Source organism: Fukomys damarensis, unplaced genomic scaffold (genome assembly GCF_012274545.1).
Source record: "Fukomys damarensis isolate Sample0158 unplaced genomic scaffold, DMR_v1.0_HiC HiC_scaffold_5, whole genome shotgun sequence".
NCBI classification, from domain to species: Eukaryota; Metazoa; Chordata; class Mammalia; order Rodentia; family Bathyergidae; genus Fukomys; species Fukomys damarensis.
This window is the reverse complement of record NW_022900917.1, coordinates 13,943,581-13,957,150: the sequence shown is the minus strand read 5'-3', so window position 1 is coordinate 13,957,150 and position 13,570 is coordinate 13,943,581. Positions and strand designations below refer to the sequence as shown.

Below are 13,570 nucleotides of genomic sequence, written 5' to 3'. Positions count from 1 at the left end.
GCGCCCTGCTCCCGCGCCGGGAGGGAGGAGGCCCGGGCTTCGGGGATCGGCTCTGCCCCAGCCCAGCCCCCAGCCCAGGCGCGCGGCTTTGGCGCACGTGAACTAGGAAATCAGGTCGCGCGCAGCGCTGCACTCCCTGCGAGCGGACAGCCTTTATGCCCAGCGCTCCTTGACCCCGGGATCTGAAGTTTGTCCTTGTAAATCTGAGTGACAACAGTGCCCACCTCAGAGGTAGCTGTGAAGATTAGAGTGGGAAAAGACAAGAGCCGGTGCCCAGCTGACTGTGCAGAACTTGCCGCAGACGGTTTAGACTAGGTCCAAGGGGTCCGCTCAGTATCTGCTGACACCTTTTACAGGACGGGCGGGAAACGCCTTTGTAATATAAAGAGTAGTTTAAAGAAGTTCAAAAACCTGTCCAACTGCAGACATAGATTAGTTAGGGGCCTTGATGTATTACACTGTGCTCACCCACACCCTACCTAGTGATGGAATTCAGCCTGCTCGCCCCTCACTCACAACTGGGTAATGTTCTGAGTAACCATGTGGGGTGCACAGAGTGTCCCTACACCTGCCAGAAGGCTCCCGATTGTATGGGAACATCCAGCGCTCCCACGGGTCTGCCTTCCAAATGGCATTTGTCTGAGTCCTCAACTTTCAAATTGAGGACTGGGTTTTGTGAATCCAAAGAGATCCGGAAGTGTGATGGGCTCAGCCTGCCTTCCTCCTGTTACCTAAGGAGATTTCATTCCTTAACTCTCCTTCCCTTTTCAATCGACTTAGTTCTCCTTAATGAAGCATTGAGGTTCGTCATCTTAGGATTCTTTACTGAGAGAGAACAGGTGATGAATTTGTACTTTTTACACTCACAGGTGTTTCCAATATAGACCTGGGGCATTGATGATCCAGATTCTTTGTACCACGTATCACTTCTGAAATGATGAGGGTGGGTTCCTAAGTGGCGGGAAAGAAGGGAACTTTATCTCCCCTAATACTGGGGACTGATCCCAGGGCCTTTGCATGAAGCTACATCCCAGCCTTTAAAAAATATTTTGGGGGAGGTTTTTCAAATGAGAAGGGGAACAAGAAATAAAGGGAGGGGGAAGGGAAAGAAAAGAGATTAAAAGAGAGAAAATCGAACAAAACACGGCAGTGAACTTTTCAAATGGGAAGGAAAACGAGTGGGAGCAGGGAGGAATAGAAAGAGGAGAAAAAAATGAAGATGTGTTAGGTGCACATACAAACTCCCTTATGTACTGCAAACACAGACTAATATAAAATTTTAAAAAGAAAAAATTTTTAAATTTTGAGGCAGGGTTTCATTCAGTTGCTGAGTTGCAACTGTGAATCCTCCTGCCTCAGCCTCCCGGTGACCTAGATTAGGAAATGGCTACTAAGATCAAAGATGCTTCCGAGCATCCCATGGAGGGCAGAGAACTGAGCCTAGGGACTCAGAGGAATTCATCATCGAGTTGTCCAAGTCAGAATCCCAGCCGATTCGTGGCCGCTTTCCTTCCACCTGCCCTACATGCAGCATCCGCCTCCGAGGGGGCTCCACGCTACACCGGCAGCAAGGGACGAGGCTGGCGGCGTCTGCTGTTCATCTCCATTGCCTTCGTCTGGAGCCTAGCTGTGATTACCCTGGATCGTCTCAGGAGTGGTCTACAGTGGTCTTGCTTCCAATCTTGACTCTTCTTCCTTCCTTGCCAATTCGTTTTTCAGTTTCCCCACGCAGCTTTCGTGAAAGGCTACATCAAGACGCCCTCCCCTGGACCTCGTTAATGATGGCCCTGCTGTCCCCCGGGGAATATTCAAACTCCTTAGCGCGGCTCGGCTCGCAGGCCTTTCGTGGTCTGGCTGCCCCGTCTCCAGTCTCCTTTCTCGCTGCCCCGCTTCCGAGCACACCCTTCCCATCCCGGCCCCCGCTCCTCTCCCTCCACACCCAGAGCTGCTGTGCGGACTGCAGCCCCCAGCTCCCTGCAGGTTCCCGCTCTTTGCTCTCTAGCCTGCTGCCCGTGCCGGTCCCTCTCCCACCCACCCCTCCTCCTCTACTCCTAAAGACGCATTAGGTTTCCTTTTAGGAGCTTCTGCTCGGAACCTGAACCTCCCGTGAGGTTTCCAGCTTACCCCCCGCGCCCCCGAGAGCTGCTGTGCTCTTGCATCCGCGATCCCATGTACTTGTTTACCTTCACCAGAGATGGCACGCAGCGTGCGCAGTTGGCTCAGCGCGTAACTGCGCAGTGAATTTAGGCGTGAACCAGTGATTCCCAGAACCCCTAAGCCCCCCGCCCCGTAGAGATAAAGAACAGAAAGACAACTTCTGTGAAGCACGTGACTCTCATCAGGCTGCCTCCACTGTCTTTGTGTTTGATGATGGGGTGTGTGCCTAAAAAACCCAACATGTGTGCAGCGAATGCTTTTACCGCAGAAGTGCAGGCGCTGAGAGGCTGTGCAGTAGCTCGGCTGTCGCCATAGCAACCATGCTGCGGGAAAGGCTGATGGCCTGGCGTTCAGACATCTCTTAGGTCTGTACTTTTGGAACCCAAGCCCATTTTGCTGCTGTTCTAAAAGGCAAGTTTTACCATTGATAATATCTCTACCGCCTTTAATTCCATTCCAGCGTTTCTTATGTCATTAAGAGAAATGTCATATTGTGTTTGGATTGTACCATCCATGAGATATAATCTAATAAGCATAATATATCCGTCTATCTTCTGCTTTATAATATTCTGGCGCCTCATTTTCATTTTCTACTTAAATACTTATTTGATCATCTTCTTTGGTAATTTTGTGTTTTTTCCTTGAAAATGAATGTACTGCTGCTAGCTTTTAGAAAATACCAACTGCTTTAGAAAGATCGAACCCTTAAAAATTATAAATAATATAACTGTCCGGGTCTGACAAGAAACAGGAGAGTCAGGGGACGGTGATTTGGGACAGATGGGGGTGGGTGGATAAATATCTCTGTATCATTATGCCCCAATTCTGGGATAAGTAATGTAATCCTTTATGTGAGGTTTGTAATTAAATTATTCATAGTCTCATATGCCCAAAAGTTTAAATTTTCCATCACATATAAAATCTTCTTTGTGACTCATACAATCCCTGTGAGGTATGAGTGGCCAATCCCTGAAACCAGATGACTGATAGGATTTCACTGGCAGGGACCCCCAGACCACAAACTTCACAGAAAAGACAATACAAATGCAGTGCCAAAGAGAAAACAGTCGCCCCCCAACAACCACCTTACGGTCCTCCACATCCACTCTTCCTCCTCCTCACCTGAGTATGCTGGGGCTCCTGCGGACTCAGTCAGGCTGACAAAGCGCTGTCTCCTAATCCCGTCAGCTGTGTGTGAGCAAGCGCTGCCGTCTGTCTCAGTGACCTGATGTTGGGTGATCTGCTCAGCAACGAGGAGCAGCTGACGTGCTTTCCCACACGTCATAGAGAAAAGAAACTGCTGGGGCATCCGGGGATTTTTCTGTGGTGGGGTGGAGACCCATATTTTTCTTACCAGGGAGAGAGCTGCCTGTTTTCCTGTAAGAGCATGTGTGAGTGATCGACCCTCCTCTTACTGTATGTGTGCTATTGTTACAATATGGTCATGGTCTTTTCATGCTGTAAAACTGTAATGACTAGGATGACGCACGATCACTCCGTGAGAAGGGGGCCCAGAGAGTGCTTGGGGAAGAGAGGAGAAGAGGGTAAGCTGAGGCACGGTGGTGGCAACATTCCCTGGGTTTGATTGTGTAAACTACTGAGTTTTCAGCCAGAGCCCCCTCTCAGTGAAGAACAGAAAGCCTGGGACAGTCCAGAGAAAGAGCTGGAGGTAGGGTCTGGGGGCTCTGAAGGACAGTAAGGAGATAGGCTCTTGGCCTGCCCCTGAAACACGCTCTGAAGACAGTGACCTTTGGCCCATTTGTTACAAGAGTGTAAGATACCAGCGAAATACAGAGATTGAATTGAAGGGAACAGGGATGTGTAATGGGACAAGTAGGCATCTACTTGTTGGGATAGTGGATTGAATCATTGAAATTAAGATCTCCAGAAAGTATGAGGGTAAAGCTTGCCATCTGGGTAGGAGGTGGGGCCTTGACATTTACCTAATGAAAAGCTTTGGATGACTGGACAATGTGTTGTCTCACATTGTCTCAGATTTATGGAAAGGGCAAAGGAAGTTATCTGTGAAAAAGGCACAGAAGGCCAATTTCCAGAAGTTGAATTCCTGGCCTGAGGAGAAGCACCTTCCTTCCCTTAAAGGCCAGGAGTTGGGAGAAGGGCAGTCACAGCTACCCAGAGAGGAGATGAGGAGACTAGGCCAAGACTCTGTTCAGACATGGCAGGAGCAGACCTGAGAGGCTCTGAGAGACTCGTTTCCGTCCAATCCATGGCAGCGTAGGTCAAGAAAAGAAATGTATCATGTCTTCCCAGGAAACAGATCTACAGCTAGTTGTGAGTTACATTGAATAATATCACTCGTACCCATGATTTTGTATTTTTCCCTGTCGCTTTCTAGTGAACATCTTTCTAAAAATAATTCTGCCTTTTGGCTTCTCCTAAAAGATGGGGGGGGAAGGGGACAGATTTTGAGATTGCCGACTCAAAGGAGAGCATTACTGCAAAACAGAGCACAGCGCCCCTAGAGGCCAACTGTTATGATGGCAGCGGGGCGCCAGGGGTCTGTGGGGAGCAGGACCGGGTCTGCGGTAGAGCAGAGGACAGTGTGTGTGACTGCCCGTTATTTCCATCTAGCCATTCCTGCAAACCGTTTTCTTCTATCCCTGTAATCTTGTGACCTAGTGAGTAAAAGCTTTAGTTGTGTACTCATTTCTTGTCCAATCCATTAAAGAAAAATTTGCAGAAAATGAATGTAGAATTCCGGAATCTGACCTCTGTGGGTTCATCTATCCCTGTACCCTCTTCTGCTGTTTGACCGAAGAAAAAAAAATGCTTCTCAAAAGCGATTGCTTAATATTGCTTTCCAAGGTACTGAAACCACATCAATATTTTTGGAAAAGAAAAAAAGTACTTCTTATTTCATTGTCCTAACACAATGACCCAGGTCCCTTCGGTTAGCATTTCGTGTATTTGCTTTAGTGTTTGTTTATTGTGCCTCAAAAGAGCAGGGTTAAAATGAGAGTGAAATTCTAAGTGACATAGGGCATTTGGGACCGCCGATGCCCTCACATCTGGCTGTTTCGAGGACTGTGGTAGGCTGCATGCCAGCTGTCTGTGTGTCCTCAATTGGGCACAGCACTGAGATACAGGGCCTCCTTCTCCATGGGGATGAGCAGCAGGGGCTGCTGCTTGAAGCTTGGAAGCTGGTCGCTTCCTGGTGGGCCTCGTGCTGTCAGGGTTGGATGCTGGGGGGGAAACACCTGTGTCCCTTTCTGTCAAGATGCCCAGTTACTGGCTTGCCTTACTATGATAATTCGGGGACAGCAGGAGAGGGAAAATCTGCAGAGGTCTGTGATAAGAAAGTGAAGCTGAACAAAAGACATGGATCCCTGATTCCCACGGGCCTGGACTTGCATCCTTTTTTGTCTTTCTGACAGCACCACTTCAGGTAAGTTATTGAACCCCCGGAAGACTTGGCAGGTAGTAGGTGCAGGTTGGTTTGAAAAGGGAGGAGCCATTTGCTCCGGTTAATCATTTGGACAAATTAAATTCTCTGAGCTTCATTTTCACACCTATGACATGGACTTAATAGCAATAATTAGCTCATGATACTGTTATATGGATCAGCTAAATCTCCTATCTATGTCTGGCACATGGGTAGAGCACTTATAGATTGTTTTTTCAGCTTTAATCTAATTTATTTGTACAATCTAGGTATACAGTACAGTTACATTCATTACTGGGATCTTGTACCTTTACATGCCAGATCTTGGTTCTCATTTTACCCCTTGTCCCCACCCTCCCTTCACCCTCCCTACCCTCCCCCCTTCAAACACTTTAATTCCATTTTTACATTTTCTCACATTTTTTTCCTTTTCCCTTATTCCCCTTTCCCTATCCTTCTCAGTGTCCCTACACCTCTGGTCCTTTTCTTCCTATTTGCTAATAGTCCCATTAGGATCTTGAGTACCATTTTAGTTTTTCACACCAGAGATACTATTCGGTATTTGCATATGTGTGCCTTATTTATTTCACTTAGAAGTATATCCTCAAAATGTACCCAGTTGACTGAATGAATCTACTTTCTCATTCTTTATGGCTGAGTAGTATTCCATTTTATAGAAAACCATATCTTCTTTATCCAGTTTCCAATTGATGGGCAGATGGGCTGTTTCCAAGTTTTAAAAACTGTGCCGCTATAAACATGGGTGCGCATATATCACTGTGGTATGATTCTTTCACTTCTTTTGGAAAGATACCCAGCAGAGGGATGGCTGGGTCAAATGGGACCTCTAGTCCTAGTTCTTTGAGGTATCACCATTTTGACTTCCACAGTGGTTGCACCAGTCTACACTCCCACCAACAATGGAGAAGGGTTCCTTTCTCCCCACAACCCCGCCAACATTTGTTATGGTGTGATTTCTTGATAGCAGCCATTCTTTGTGGGGTGAGGTGGAATCTCAGTGTTGTTTTCATCTGCATACTTATAGATATTTTTAAAGATATCTTTTCTCCCTCAGGATCAAACTATTCCAGCCACCATTGCTACCTTATCTTTGCTCATTTCAGTCTCCTCGCCCTAAAGAATTCTATGTTACTCTTTACGAAGGTAATACAGTATTTTCTTCTCCGCATTACTGATGACACGTAACTGAGGGAAAGTGAAGTTCTCATTAGCAAAGATGGAGTGGTACTCTTCGTGCCAACGGTAGGCCAGTGGGCAGGTACCTGTCATTCATTCATTCGTCCACCCACTAGTTTATCCTCCAGTGATATTTTGCTCCTTTGCCGACCACTGGTCCCAGGGTATACAGAGATGAGTGCTCTTCCTCCGCTCCAGTGTCTCACGGTGCGTGGCCGTCAGCTGTAGCACCCTTCAGTGTTTTGACACCACGTCAGTTAGAAGTCCAGAGGTCTGCCTGTGTCTGAATTAGACCGGGGTCTGAGCTTCCCAGGGTGAGCTATGAAAGGAATTTTGAAGGATACATGGCTTTTAATAATAAGCTGTTATTATTTTATTTGAAGGAAACATCTTTTTATTATTATTGTGGCTTCTTGAGAGCTTCTTTTTTCTTTTTTCTAGCTCTCCTTTCCTTCTTCTGTTTCCTCCTCCTCCTTCTCCCACCCCCAGCACAACACTAAAGTATGATACTGGTGCCTCCATCAGTACATGTTAATTAGCAATGGTATTTAAAAATGTTAAAACTCCGTGCTATACTGCCACCTATTGGTTCATTCGTAAATTATGAGTTTCCTTTTGATAGGTGAAGTCTCTTGGTTTGCAACCAGTCTTCTTAAGGAAGCGGAATAGTGCTTTTCTTCAAACTTTCTCAATTGTATTTCAGAAAACATTCAAAACGTAAGGCAATACAAAACTCTGTAACTTTTCTAATAAGCCCACCCTAGTCCTTTGTACAAATTGGGAATTTAACCGGAAGTGTCTTATCCCTTCTTTCATTTAAAGTGACCCTGGGGACGATTAAATTATGGGATTGAATTTTAGCTAAAAAATCAAATAAATTCTTCTAAAGCTAGAAAGTTAAATGAATTCAGATGTTATATTATTTGTTTCCAGGTCCATTCTTTTATTGGCACATGGTCCATTTAAAAACAATTAAAAGACTATCTTTTTGACCAACTTTTGGCTTCCAGAAAAATTAAGCAGAAAGTAGAGAGAATTCCTCCACCCCCTCATTAAGCTCTTTTTTTAACCTTCAGACACAGTTAATTCCCTCACCCCATTTACCTGATTAATGAGGTCTAAATATGCCCTACTTTTGAAGAAGGTTCGAATAAGTGCCAGTTAAGTGATTCTGCACCCTTTTCTTTCTCCAGCCTCCCTTGTACCCCTAGCTGGTTGGTTCACCTTCAAAGGCTCTTGTCTTGACTGCTGGAATTTTCCTAGAGTCTAACAACGCTCTCTGTCCCCTGACTTCAAGCTTATCCCAAAGGGAAACACTACTACCTTGCTGACCAACAGCGCTGCTTATTCTTGCTTTCCTGGTATAGCTGGGCCTCAGTGCTGCCTGGCAGCCATTTTGTGCTTCCCAGTCAATGTTCTTCCTTTTCACCACAGGGTCATTTCCCGGTTCCCTTACATCCTACTGGCCTACCAGCCTCAGCCCCTCCCTTTTGCTGTGGGAATGCGATGCCCTTCTCCCTTGACTGACGGACAAAAATATGAGGAGCCATCGTTTTTCTTCATTTTCTCCTATTTTTTCCTTTTCCCTTGTTCCCTTTCCCCCACCCTTCCCACTTTCCCTACACCTTCAGCCCCTTTCTTCCTGTTTCACACGGTCAGTTATCTCATTAGGATCTCTCGAGCTCTGCCTCACCCCTCCCATGTCCCCTCCTTCAGAATGGCAGTTTGGTTTCTTCCTATACAAGATAATGTTTTTTCTTACTGAGCTTTGGGTCACATTCTTTTCGATCTTATTTATCAGTTAGCCTGCTAACTCTCCAAGCTTTTATTTCCTTATCTACAAAGAGTATTCATAGCACCTACCATGGTACCTAAGGTTTTGTGACCCTCAGTGGCATTTATACACATAAAGGACTTGGAAGAATGCCCAGTACATACCATGTTCCCTTCCTCTCTTTTCATGCCCCCACCTTCCTACCAAACACCTCTTGCCCAGAGTCACAAATTACCTTCACATGGTTTAATGGAATGGTTAATTTTTATCCTAAGCTTGACTTCTTGTTAGCCTTTGGCATAACGACCACACTTTTATAAAACTTTTTCTTCTATGATATTGCCCTTGAGTTTTTCTCCTATGTTTTAGTATCCTTTGAGCCCATTCCTTAAATGTTGATACTGTCCTTTTATATACTTTAATCCCACTTTCCTTCCCTGGGTAATATTTATGTCTTTCCAATGCTTTCAACTAAAATTTATAACCAGGCCCTCTTTCAATTCTGTATTCCACATCTCTATTTCAGGATTATTACAAAATCCATCGGGAGAGTTCACCTCCCTTTCATACTCGTTGTATCATCATGCTTCCACTACAAACTGAGCTAACTTCTCTAGCACCTGAGTTAATAAATGGCATCCCCATGCAGGCCATGGAAGCTGAGTGACAGCCTTAACTCTCCTCGCTCCCTCACTTTCACTAATTGGAGCCAAGTGCTGTCTCATCTCCTAATTATCTTCAAAATGTGTTCATATCTGTACCACCACTTCCTGCCTGGGTTTCTAACCTGGCCTCCAGACTTGCTTCCTTTAGTTTATTTTTAAGCAGCTGCCAGAAGTCTCTAAAGTGCAGTTCTGATCCCCAGCCTTAGCTGAGCCCTTCCAAAGCTCACCACTGCCCTTTGAATAAAGTTCATGCACCAGGAACGGTCTAACCCTTGAAGCCCCTCTTTGCCTTTCACAAGGATTCTCTCTCTTTAGAGCACTATTCCCCAATCGTCAATCTTCACTTCCGATCACTTTCCCACTTCAATGCCCTTCAGATATACACATTCATTAATTAGATTTGTTAGAGTCCAAGAATTTACTTTTGAGTATAAAGTAAGAGAGAATGAAAAACCAGGTGTGGCTGTCCCTACCTGTGATCCTGACACTCTGGGAGGCTGAGCAGGGGGATTGTAAGTTCGGGCCCATCCAGCCAATTTAGTGGGTTAGTAAGACCCTGCTTCCTATCTCAAAATTTAAAAAACAGGCTGGGGATGTAGCTCAGTATGAAAGCCCTATGGGTTCTGTACCCCAGGACTACCTGCATATAGACTGATAGAAAGATAAAGCCATACTAAAGCCATAAGAAACATAGTAGTGTTGCTTTAGGCTTTGCCACAGAAGTTCGGTAGCAATTTAAAAGGAATTTTAAGTGACCAAGTGAAATAATGATTTCCAAACTGGTATAACTTCAAAAGCATCTGTCACAGAGAATACATATATTTTACCTTATGAATTATAAAATATTAATCTTAGCTTCATTATTTCACTTCTCCTGAGGGATTATTCAAAGAATACTCTTTAAAAAACTATTCCCATGGTTCCTTGTTATAGTTTTTTCCTTCTGTTTTATCCTGCCACCTATTAGACATTTAGTATTGAAATAAAAAATAGTTCTAGACAAGGACTTATTTTTTTAAAATAAATTTATATTCTAACTGGCATTTATATTCTAACATAGTCATATAGTTGCATTGTTTTATTTTTATTGTTCTATGAAGTTAAGATAATGTAATGTTTTGAAATGTATATACGATTTAAATGGGTCTATTCTGAAACTTGGGGGAAAAAAGAAACAGTTACTTAGGCAGGAGAACATTAGAAAATCTCACACTACAAATCTGCTTTAAGTATACTTTGGGAGCAGCTCATCTTCTAATTCTTGAGATTCTAAGTATAGAAGTGTGAGTTTGTTAAAGCAAAAGTGCTTGTCATTCTCATAGTAAACACCTGGAATTTTTGCATACAAATTACTGTATGTTTCCTGCCTAATGCCACTCAAGCTCTCCATGATGTTTTAAATTCAGATAGGAATGGTCTGTGGCACATGGAGAGCAAGGAATACAGAACTGAGGATCTCTGGATCTTCATTTTTCTCTTTTAATTATGTAATAAGGGATATCTGAAAAATATTGTCTTAAGAAGATGATTCATCACTAAACTCCATGAAGATGAAGCAAATAATAATCATGCACGTTCTCCAATGCTTACCTAACAGTTTCCTTATAGAGTTATACTTTGGTTGACTACAAATCCTACCCCTTGAATTTCAGACTTTTTAATAAATACATTTATTTTATTGCACAACTAGTAATTGAGCTGTTTTTATGAAGCAGGAACTCTGGTGAGTATATAGAGAAATGAATGTGGTTGGCTTGGACAGTTGGCCTAGGTGTGGTTTCCTTTTTTATCCTTCCTTAGTGCTCTAGGCAGTGTTTGGACTGCTAGGAGGCCACAGAGAACAACGGAGAATAAAGGTAGAATAATGCTTCACTCAGATGCTAAGCCACACTGTATGCTTTTGGCCAACTTTTAAATAATAAAATAGTATTTTAACAGGATAAACACATGACTCATTTAATTTTTTGTTTGAACTCAGGTCCTTGTGCTTGCAAGGCAGGCGGCGGAACCACTGAGCTAAATCCCTGGTCCTGACTCATTTAATATTTATTAACAATGGAGATAACTTCTGTGCCTAGTTTAACCTAAATTTTAAGATAAACCAAGAATCCACACACACAAAGCATCCTGTTCATTAATACAGAACAAAGATTATATTTTTTCTTTATAGTTAAGCAACATGATTAAGTGAAAACTAAGTATCTTCTTCATCCTTAGCTGAACCCCTCAAATTCCTTTTCCATAGAGGATTACTTTTTTTATAGACATTAAAATGAAGGGGACATTAATTCTGCAGTGGTAAGAACTGTATTTATTTCTTCCCTTCGTTTTGCTATAGCAGCCTGATTGTTCCACTTTGCTACAGACCAGCCACTTCTGTAGTTTAATAACATTGAGAGATAATTTACAGACGAGGGATAAACAAACAAACAAAAAAGAAGTCTATATTTATTAATCAGGAGGGATACGGTTCTCCTGCAATACCAACATTTTCTCATGGTATTTTGCCCAAAGGTAAATTGCTTGTTCTAGGAAGCTTTAGAAAGAAAAGGTTGACAGCAGATGTGTACGGTAGATAAGGCCTTCTGTGGAAATGTGCATTAGACATTAAGTCCTTTCTCCAGCATTCTATTCCTGTATTCTGACTTCATCCTTTCCTTCCCACTGTTGCTACTGAAACTGGAATGACTGCAGAATACAAATCATATGATAAATATTTGAGAATATGCCTTTGTAGTTTTTCAGCCCCACTGCCAAACTTCTTGCCTAGAGAGCCGTGTGGGGCTTTTCAATCTGAAAACCTTTGAGCAATCCTGCTCTTTTGCCAACTGGGAAGCATCCACATGATTTAATTGTAGCAGCCTTTCAAAAGGATTAATAAACATTTCAAATCCCTTGACTCCGTATCTAAGGACTGTTTATTTGTTGGTTATACATGTATTTCCAGTGATTTTAAACACTAGGATGTATCCGTTTCAGGGAGCCCTCCAAATAGCATGCACATGGTTTTGAATAGCATTAGGATATAAATGGAGATCTTCCCCTACAATTTTTTTTATCATAATGCTAGCCACCATAAAATCTGATCCTACTGAACGATGCTACCTTTGTGTTTCTTGCTTCATTCACCAAAGGACCACCGAGTGCACCATGTGAGGCCACTTTCTTGATTGTCTCGAGGGTCCTGTACCTGGTAAAGGTAAAGGTCCTGTACCTGATATGGTAAAGAGTCAGGCACACTGTCCTGGAAACAGTGCCACTTGCAGCACTGATCTGATACTTTAAGAATTAGTGGAATGCGTAGGATAAATTTTAGCCTAGTTGGCAACTCTAGACTCTCAGTTGTAGGCTTGGATTTGTAATTTTTTAATGATCATATTTTTAAACTAATGCACTAATATAGGAAATGCATAAAGAAGAGTTTTGCCAACCCTATTTTTATGCTATAAGAAATGCTTTTCATCTGCTTTCTTTTGGGTTGTTCAACCCTCTTCTATAAACTCTGCTGAAGGTTTGCAACTCACAAATACGAATAAGAATTGCTTAAGATAAGTTATCAAGAGAAGTAAGTGGGCAAAAAATGTCAGCAAAGTCAGAGTTTTAAAGGTGTCCGTAGTGCCTAGATTTCTAAATGATGACTAAGACAAGCCACTATGGTTTAGATCTGAAATGACCCCAAAATCTCGTGTGTTGAAGACTTGGTCCCAGTGTGGCAAAGTTCAGAGTGTGACTGTCGGGACGTGATTAGATCATGAGGGCTGTGACCTCACCAAAGGGTTAATCCATTGGTGAGTTCACAATTTGATGGCATTACTGGAAGGCAGTGGAAACGTTAGGAGGAAGAGCCTAGTTGGCGGAAGTAGGTCCCTGGGAATGTGCCCTGGAAGGCTGTAGTTTTTCTCCTGCCCCTGCTTCTCATTCTCTCGACCTCCTGTCCTCCATGAGGTGAGCAGCTCTGCTCTTCAATGTGCTCCTCACCACAATGTTCTGCCTTACCTTGGGCCCAGAAGCAACAGAGCCAGACAGCCATGAACTGAACTCTGAAACCATGAGCAAAATAAACCTTTCCTCCTGGAAGTTGCTTACTCAGTACTCTTTCAAGAATTTTGAAAGGTTTTTTTTGGTACCGGGGATCGAACTTGGGACCTTGCACTTGCGAGGCAGGCAGCGGCCCCACTGAGCTAAATCCCCAGCCCAAGAATTTTGAAAGTTGACTAACACACAAGATACTGAAATCAGAAAGGACAGACTTCTTCTGCTTAAGTGGGTCAGAAACTTCTCTTCATGGGAAGATTAGAGCCAGTGCTGTTACCTATTAAACTAATATGTTTGTTATTTGCATCCACTCCAAGCTCTGAGACTGTATGAAGAAAT

The 13,570-nt window shown here is 43.4% G+C and overlaps 1 protein-coding gene across 1 annotated transcript in view; it reads left to right on the top strand.

Moving 5' to 3' along the window:
* The first annotated feature begins 3,517 nt into the window (after window positions 1–3,517).
* Window positions 3,518–13,570, top strand: part of LOC109117891 (protein SMG5-like) — a 124,152-nt gene continuing 114,099 nt past the window's right edge. Inside the window, 1 exon segment of the mRNA XM_033759937.1 lies at window positions 3,518–3,548. The gene's annotated coding sequence lies outside the window, so the exon portion shown is untranslated.